The 8,296-nt window shown below is 40.0% G+C and overlaps 1 long non-coding RNA gene across 1 annotated transcript; it reads left to right on the forward strand.

Annotated features, from left to right (window-relative positions):
* The first annotated feature begins 480 nt into the window (after positions 1-480).
* On the forward strand, positions 481-7,808 carry LOC126487161 (uncharacterized). The gene is made up of 3 exons (XR_007588307.1): positions 481-564; positions 3,195-3,256; positions 7,442-7,808. It is a non-coding gene; the product is annotated as an uncharacterized lncRNA (long non-coding RNA).
* The last annotated feature ends 488 nt before the right edge of the window (positions 7,809-8,296 follow it).

Raw genomic sequence — 8,296 nt, forward strand, 5'->3', positions numbered from 1 at the left:
TTCCTTCCACGTGTGCCTGCAAGCCAGAAGGGGGCGCCAGGTCTCGTTATAGATGGCTGTAAGCCACCATGTGGTTGCTGGGAATTGAACTCAGGACCTCTGGAAGAGCAGTCAGTGCTCTTAACCTCTGAGCCATCTCTCCAGCCCTAAGTAATATATCTTAAGTAATACTATATCTTTTTATTATGTCTTTGATGGAATTGAAGAATAGAAATAGTTATAGTTTTCCTTAGTTATGAAAAATAATAAAGTAAATATAAATATTGTAACTGTAATTCTTGCTTGATACCTGTTTTGTTATATGTAATTTTACTATGTTAAAATTAAAACCTTTCTTTTTATTTAGACAGAAAAGGGGAGGTGATATGGGATTCTCCTCTGTATGTTGTGATTACCATTGGTTAATAAAGAAACTTCTTTGGGCCTATAGCAGTGCAGAACAGAGCAAGGCAGGGAAAACGAAACTGAATGGTAGGAGAAAGAAGGTGGAGTCAAAGAGACGCCATGTAGCTACAACCAGGGACAGATGCACTGGAACCTTGCTGGTAAACCCTGAGCCTCATGGTAAAATATAAAATAATAGAAATGATTAACTAAACATATATGAGCTAGCTAGCAATATGCTTAAGTGATTGGCCAAGCAGTGATTTAAATAATATAGTTTCTGTGTGATTATTTTGGTTCTGGGCAGCCAGGAACAAACAAGCAGCCACTTATAACAGGACACAACAATGGTGCTGGTGTTTAGATGAAAGGAGGCTGATTACAGGGCCGAGGAGTCACTCACCAGTTGTGGGAACAGAATCTAAGGAGGGGTGAAGTTCTGCTGATAGGCAGGTCATTCACTGGTCCTGGCTGGTGTATTCTGGGCCTGCTGGACTGAATTCTTCTGGGGTTGGTGGGGGGCCCAGCAGAGGAGCCAGGAACTAGTTGAGTGGTATAGGCCTCAGGAAGTGTTCAGAGGGACAGAGTGGGGGGGGGGTGCAGTTCTGCTGTCAGGAAGGTCACTCACCCATTCTGACAGGTGGCATCTGGTTCTCAGTGGCAAATGTCTGCTGGGGTTGGGAGCTGGGCCCAACAATGGGGCTCAGAACAAGCTGAAATGATATTGCCCTGGGGAAAGGTCACTTGGAACAGAATTATTTGATCTCTTGATAGGTGACACATTTAGTCTTATTGAATCTTTTTGGTAAATTGACCCATTTATCATTATAGAGTGTGCTTTTCAGTTTCTGATATTTCTCTGAAGTCTAATTACTTTTAACGTGGGTATTTTCTGTTTTAATATTTTCATAATACATTTCTATTTTACTTTGAACATGTTTAGAATATGGGTATGACTGTGGTTTCATATAGACAGCATAGACTGCAACCAGGCGTTATAAGCCACTCTGCCAGTTTTTTTTTTTTTTTTTATTGAAAAATTCTAGGTATTTACAGAGAGCACAATTATTAATTGATTATGATATTTAAAACAGAAAAGTCTGACACTTTGTTCTGTGTTCATGATTTATTCTCTGGTTTTGTTCCTCTGCTTTACTTTTCTGGCCTCCTGTGGCTTATTTTTAACTTTTTTTTTTTTTAAATTCTGGTTTAATTTATTCTATTACGTTTTGAGTCTATTTTTAATCTATGATATTTTTTAGTGTTTTCTTTAAGACTTATATTTCTTTTTTATTATTTTTATTGAGTTATATTTTCTCCCACTCCCCTTTCTTCCTCCCACATCCCCTTCTACCCTCTCCCATGATCCCCACACTCCCAATATACTCAGGAGATTTTGTCTTTTTCTACTTCCCATGTAGATTAGATCCATGTATGTGTCTCTTAGTCTCCTCTTTGTTGTCTAGGTTTTCTATGCTTGTAAATTGTAGGCTTTTTTTTCTTTATGTCTACAAGTCACTTATGAGTGAGTACATATTATATTTGTTTGTCTTTCTGAGTCTGGCCTCACTCAATATAATGTTTTCTAGATTCATCTAGTTGCCTGCAAATTTCAAGACACCATTATTTGTTCCCGCTGTGTAGTACTCCATTGTGTAAATGTACCACATTTTCCTCAATGATTCTTCAGTAAAGAGGATTTTAGATTGTTTTCAGGTTCTGGCTATTACAAACAATGCTGTTTTGTGGTATGGTTGAGCATGTTTTGGGTATATACCCCAAGTGGTTTTGCTGGGTCTTGAGGTAGGTTGTTTTCTAACTTTCTGAGAAATTGTCATATTGATTTCCAAAGCAGTTGTATCAGCTTACACTCCCACCACCAATGCAAAAGTGTTCCCTTTACCCCACAATCTCTCCAGCATAAGGTGTCACCAGTATTTTTGATTTTGGCCATTTTGACTGGTGTAAGATGAAATCTCAGTCATTTTGATTTTCATTTCTCTGATGGCTAAGGATGTTGAGCATTTTCTTAAGTGTTTTTCAGCCATTTTAGATTCCTCTGTTGAGAGTTCTCTGTTTAGGTCTGCACCACATTTTTTATTGGATTATTTGTTCTTTTGATGATAACTTTCTTGAGTTCTTTATATATTTTGGAGATCAGCCCTCTGTCTGATGTGGGGTTGGTGGAGATCTTTCCCCATTCTGTAGGCTGTCATTTTGTCTTGTTGATGGTGTCCTTTGCTTTACAGAAGCTTTTCAGTTTTGTGAGGTCCAATTTATTAATTGTTTTTCTTAGTGTTTGAACTACTTGGGTTATATTTAGGATGTGGCCTTCTGTGTTCAAGTGTACTTCCCAATTTCTCTTCTGTGAGGTTCAGTTTGGTTGGTTTTATGTTGCTGTCTTTGATCCATTTGGACTTGAGTTTTGTACATGGTAATAGATATGGATCTATTTTCATTCTTCTATATATATCCAGTTATCTATTTTCATTCTTCTATATATATCCAGTTATGCCAGTACCGTTTGTTGAAAATGCTTTTTTTTGTTCCATTTTATATTTTTTGTTTCTTTGACAAAAAAATTAGATGTTTGTAGATATGTGAATTGATATTTGGGTCGTCAATTTGATTCCATTGGCTCTCCTGTCTGTTTTTATAGCAATACTAGGCTGTTTTCAGCACTGTAGCTCTGTAATAGAGTTTGAAGTTGGGGATTGTGATGCCTCTAGAAGTTCTTTTATTGTACAGGATTGTTTTGCTATCCTGGGTTTTTTGCTCTTCCTTATGAAGTTGAATATTGTTTGTTTTAGGTCTGTGAAGAATTTTGCTGGGATTTTGATGGACATTGTATTGAATCAGTAGACTGCTTTTGGTAAGATTGCCATTTTTACTATGTTAATTCTACCTACTCAAGAGCTTGGGAGTCTTTCCATTTTCTGGTGTCTTCTTCAATTTCTTTCTTCAAAGATTTAAAGTTCTTGTCATACAGGCCTTCCACTTGTTTGGGTAGAGTTACTCCAAGATATTTTATGTTATCTGTGGCTATTGTGAAGGGTGATGTTTCTCTGATTTCTTTCTCAGCCCATTTATCATCTGTATAGCAGAGGGCTACCCATTATTTTTGTGTTAATCTTGTATTATGCTACATTACTGAGGGTGTTTATCAGTTATATGAGTTCCCTGGTAGAATTGAAGTCAAACTCTACTTTTTGCTGATGATATGGTAGCTTACATAAGACTTGTATTTCATAGATACATCGTACCATCCATGATGTTGCCATCTTACCAGTTTGAAGGGTGAAAGTGTAAAATCTTCACCTTGCATTCTATCTCTTCTAGGTACTTACATAAATTTTGCATCTGGGGACCTTATCTAGTTTCTAAGGTTTGTCTGCCAGTGACAAATTCTCTTAGCTTTGCTGAACGCCTTGATTTTCTCTTTATGCTTTTTTGGTTTTGTTAATTTTTGTTTGTTTTTAGTTCAAGTTGGCCTGGAAGTCGCTATGCAGTTGCGGCTGACTTGAGCTCTGGATTCTGCCTCCACCTCTCAAGTGTGGGAATGACAGATATGGCACTCTTCATTCTTTAGATATAAAGTACCAAAATGCCAGTTCTTTCCCTTGAGCTGTGTAAATGTTTTTGTTGTTGTTTTTGTTTTGTTTTGTTTATTTTTCTCCCTGGTCTCTAATGAGAAATAAACTTCATTTAAATTTTTTTGTTAATCTGCTTTCAAAGTTTTTGCAGGGGTCTTTTACTTTTAGAAGTTTGCACATGATGGTTTTGTACCAATTTCTTTGAATTTAGCTTGCATCTGTAGTTTAGGTGTTCTTCCAAGGTGGGACGTTTCAAAGCTGTCGTTTCCTAGAGTACCCTTTCAGTTTTGCTTCTCTGCTTCTTCAAGAACTTAGCGAAGACATGTCAGGTATTTGTCACAGCCTCACTGCTTCCTGGAATGTTTCTTTGTACTTTCATCTCTTTTCAGTGCATGTAAATCAGCCCTTGGTGGCATCTTCAGACTTGCTCGTTTTCTCACCTGATCCCTCCACTGACCTGAAAAAGCCATTTGGTATATTTAGCCTTTTATTTATCATATTTTTTTTAATTCTAAAACATGCATATATTCATTCTTTACATTTCTTCTTTTTTTCTCTCTAAGAGTTTTTTTTGTTTATTTCTAATTTATTTTTCAATTTTTAAAAAGAATATTTATACCCAAGCTTGGTGGTGTATGCCTTAGATCCCAGGACTGGGGAGGCAGAAGCAGGCACGTCTCTGGGTTCAAGGCCAGATTGGTTTATAGATGGAGTTCCAGGACAGTCAGGGCTACGAAGAGAAAACCTGTCTTTAAAACCCCTTTGGCTAGAAACCAAATATGAGTGAGTACATCCCATGTTCCTCTTTTTGGGTCTGGCTTACCTCACTCAGGATAGTGTTTTCTATTTCCATCCATTTNATGAGTGAGTACATCCCATGTTCCTCTTTTTGGGTCTGGCTTACCTCACTCAGGATAGTGTTTTCTATTTCCATCCATTTGCCTGCAAACTTCAAATAGTCCTTGTTTTTTACTGCTGAGTAGTACTCTAATATGTATACATAAAGGGGAGGCGGAGGTGGGGAAGAGACAGAAATATTTAATAAATAAATTTAAAAAAAAAGAAAAAAAAAATAAAACCCCTTTGGTAGTTTGAAAGAAAGTGTTCCCAAAGGGAATGACACTAATGGGAAATGTGGCATTGTTGAAGTAAGTGTGGTTTTGTTGGAGGAAGTGTGCCACTTTGGAGACAAGCTCTGAGGTCTCATATATGCTCAAGCTGTGACCAGTGAGACAGTCTACTTCCTGTTGCCTGCATGCTGACATGTAGCAGCTTCAGCACCATGTTTGCTGGCATCTGCCGTGTCTACCATGATGATATTGGACTGGAAGGGAGTCATCCCAATTAAATGTTTTCCTTTAGTAGAGTTGCCACGGTCATGGTGCCTCTTTCAGCAAAAAAACCTAACTAATGTGGCAAGCTTTCTTGTTGGATTATCTTTGGGTTGCCAGGCCCCAAATAACAACACAGGGACTTCTTAATAATTATGAAAGCTTGGCCTTTAGTTTAGGCTTGTTCCCAACTAACTCTTAAAACTCAAACTATTAGGTTATTAATCTGTGTTCTGCCTTTCCTCAGTATGGCACATCCTATGTGCTCTGAGTCTGCTTGAAAAATCCCAGCCTCTCTTCTTTTCAGAGTTTTCTTTCTCTCTGGAAATCTTGCCTATTCTCTCCTGCCTAACTCTTGGCCATTCAGCTCTCTGCTAAATGAATTGCCGTGACAAATCTTCACACAATATGAACAAATATTCTGTGACAAACTAAGACACCCCCCTCCAAAGCTCATGATCTCATTGCAACCTTCTGTTCTAGCTGGTTTTCTCCAACGTCGTTTTGGCGGGAGATGAAGATTGTCTTCTCCTGCAATTGTCTGGTTATAAACAGGGTACAGGATCCTTTCTGGTCTACTTCACCTTTGGATAGGATGGGGTCCTCACTGTTGTGAGAGAGAGTCAAAGGGCTCCCAGGAGCCCGTCACTGGGAATCTGTGCTGCTTCCCACAAGGTCCCCCCGGCTTCGTACGGGAGCAGACTGGCCTTTTTCTGCTGTACCGTTCTGACGGTCTTGACTCTTCACAAACCCTCTTTCAGCACCACCCAAGAAGGGAACAGTCAGGGGCTCTTCTTCTGCTGGTTAGAGGTTCAAGTCCAAGATCTCCGTGTAGCCTCTCCTGGCATTGCAGGAGTAGGGAGAAGGGTTCTTGACAGGAATAAAAGCTCAAGTTTCTACTTGGTATTTTATCTTCTCTTTCATTTTTTTCTTTCCTCCTTCTCCTCTTTCTTCTTTCTTCTTCCAAGACAGAGTTTCTCTGTGTAGCCCTGGCTGTCCTAGGACTTGCTCTGTAGACAAGACTAGCTTTGAACTCAGAGATCCAGTGCCTCTGCCTCCCGAGGGCTGGGATTAAAGGTGTGCGCCACCACCATCCGGTTCCACTTGATTTTTCTAATACCAGTTCCCTGAGAAAATCTGGATTCTTATTATAGACATCTTGTTTTCTCCATAGGACACAGGGTCATTGTTTTTTCTCTATAGTGCTACTGTTGTTTAAAAGCATGTGTGTGTGTGTGTTTATGTATGTTTGTGTGAGTGTGGGTTTTCTTGTTTGTTTTATAGTTTCCCCCCTCCCTTAGCCCTACCTGTGGCTAGAAACCAGTTTACGCTATTTCCTCTGTCAGTTGGCCATCCCAGTGGAACAAATTTGTGTTGTGTTCTTCCAGCTGATTGGCCATTCTGGTGTGTTAGCCTCTTGAGTTTGGAGCTAGAGAAAGCAGGGAACATTCCGACATGCTATTCTGAGATCCTAAAGTTGCTAGCAGCTCTATTTTCCTTTTTTCAATTTTACTACCTTCTTAACATTATTTTGGGGACCATACCTGGGGATCCTAGTACTACATAAGAGAATAGAGAAATTTTATGCTTCTCTTATCTTTATGGGGAAAATCTACCAAAGTTTACAAAAATGCATTTTATCATCAAAAATATTTTTTTAAAAAATGTTTTTAAAAGTGAACATAAATCTTAGAAATGCCCAAGGCTAGTATTGGGTTGGGAACAGCAGTGAGTTGTGTAGGGATTGGGAGAAGGCGGTTACACAGTGAGGGACAGGGACGTATAGGCAAGAGGGAGCTGGTGGAACCTTCCAAGTGATGGAAATTGACAAGGTAAGAACTTATGAACTGGGCCTGGCTTCCAAAGCCTTTGGGGATACAGGAGGAATGGTCCTAGCACAGTGGTCCTCACCCTTCCTAATGCTGCAACCCTTTAATATAGTTCCTCATGTTATGGTGACACCCCCCTCCAGCCATAAAATTATTTTTGTTGCTACTTCTAACTGTTGTTTTGCTAGTGTTATGAATTGTAATGTAAGTATCGGATATGCAGGATATCTGATATGCAATCCACGTGGCCCACATGTTGAGCACCACTGCCTTAGCAGCTACTCACTGTTGCTTTCCTTCTTAGGACTGCTTCGGCCTCCTTCTTCTCTATTGACATTAATGGTTGAATCCCTGGAATGATTTGGAAGGGACTCCCTGACTCAGAGGTCAAGCCATTTGCTTACCCATCTAATCAGAACAGTCCATAATTTGGGAGGAACACATCCACAAAGCCTTTTCACTAATTAGCCCGACACTCGTGGATCTCTGAAGCCTCGCAGACAATGAGGAGGAAACAGCAGTGATGAAGCCTCTCAAATCAGTCTTCCATGATTAGGAAATGAGATAAGGGCGGGAAGCTTTTAACAAAGCTGACAGCCATCTTGCAAACACTGGAGGCAGCTTTCTGTAATCTGAGAGGACTCCAGATGCAGGAGAAAAACAAACATTAAGACCCCCTTGTCCCCCTAGGATTCAGGTTTAAATAAAGTGTGTATATCTGATGCTCAATCTACACAGCCAGGCCAAAGAGGACAGTGTTAAATTGCCTTCTATTCTTGGACAACTCACCCGGTCACTGCGAAGCCTGCCTGCATCAAAGCCTTTGGAATCGTAGTAGGATACAGCTCAGAGTTGTCTTGGTGTATGTCTGGGGTAGTCTGAACCATTGGGTACGGCCTGAGGTGGTGAAGTGACACCTCCCCAAACTACGGAGCTGTAGAGAACTGGGGGAGTTGGATATAATAACAGAACTCCCTTCAACATCTGTGGGGTGAAGAAGATGACACATTCTAAGCCTGAGACCCGTCTACTTTCTACAGACACAAAGGAGGTGTGGGTTGGGTTGTGATAATGTGTTCAGACCTTGGCCACTTACCAGCTAGATGGCATTTGAGGGAAGTTCCATCTCTCCAGCTTCAGTTGGAGTTAAATGGCATTA

Source organism: Alexandromys fortis, unplaced genomic scaffold (assembly GCF_014885135.2).
Source record: "Alexandromys fortis isolate MF-2015 unplaced genomic scaffold, M_Fortis_MF-2015_v1.1 scaffold_178, whole genome shotgun sequence".
Taxonomy (NCBI): Eukaryota; Metazoa; Chordata; class Mammalia; order Rodentia; family Cricetidae; genus Alexandromys; species Alexandromys fortis.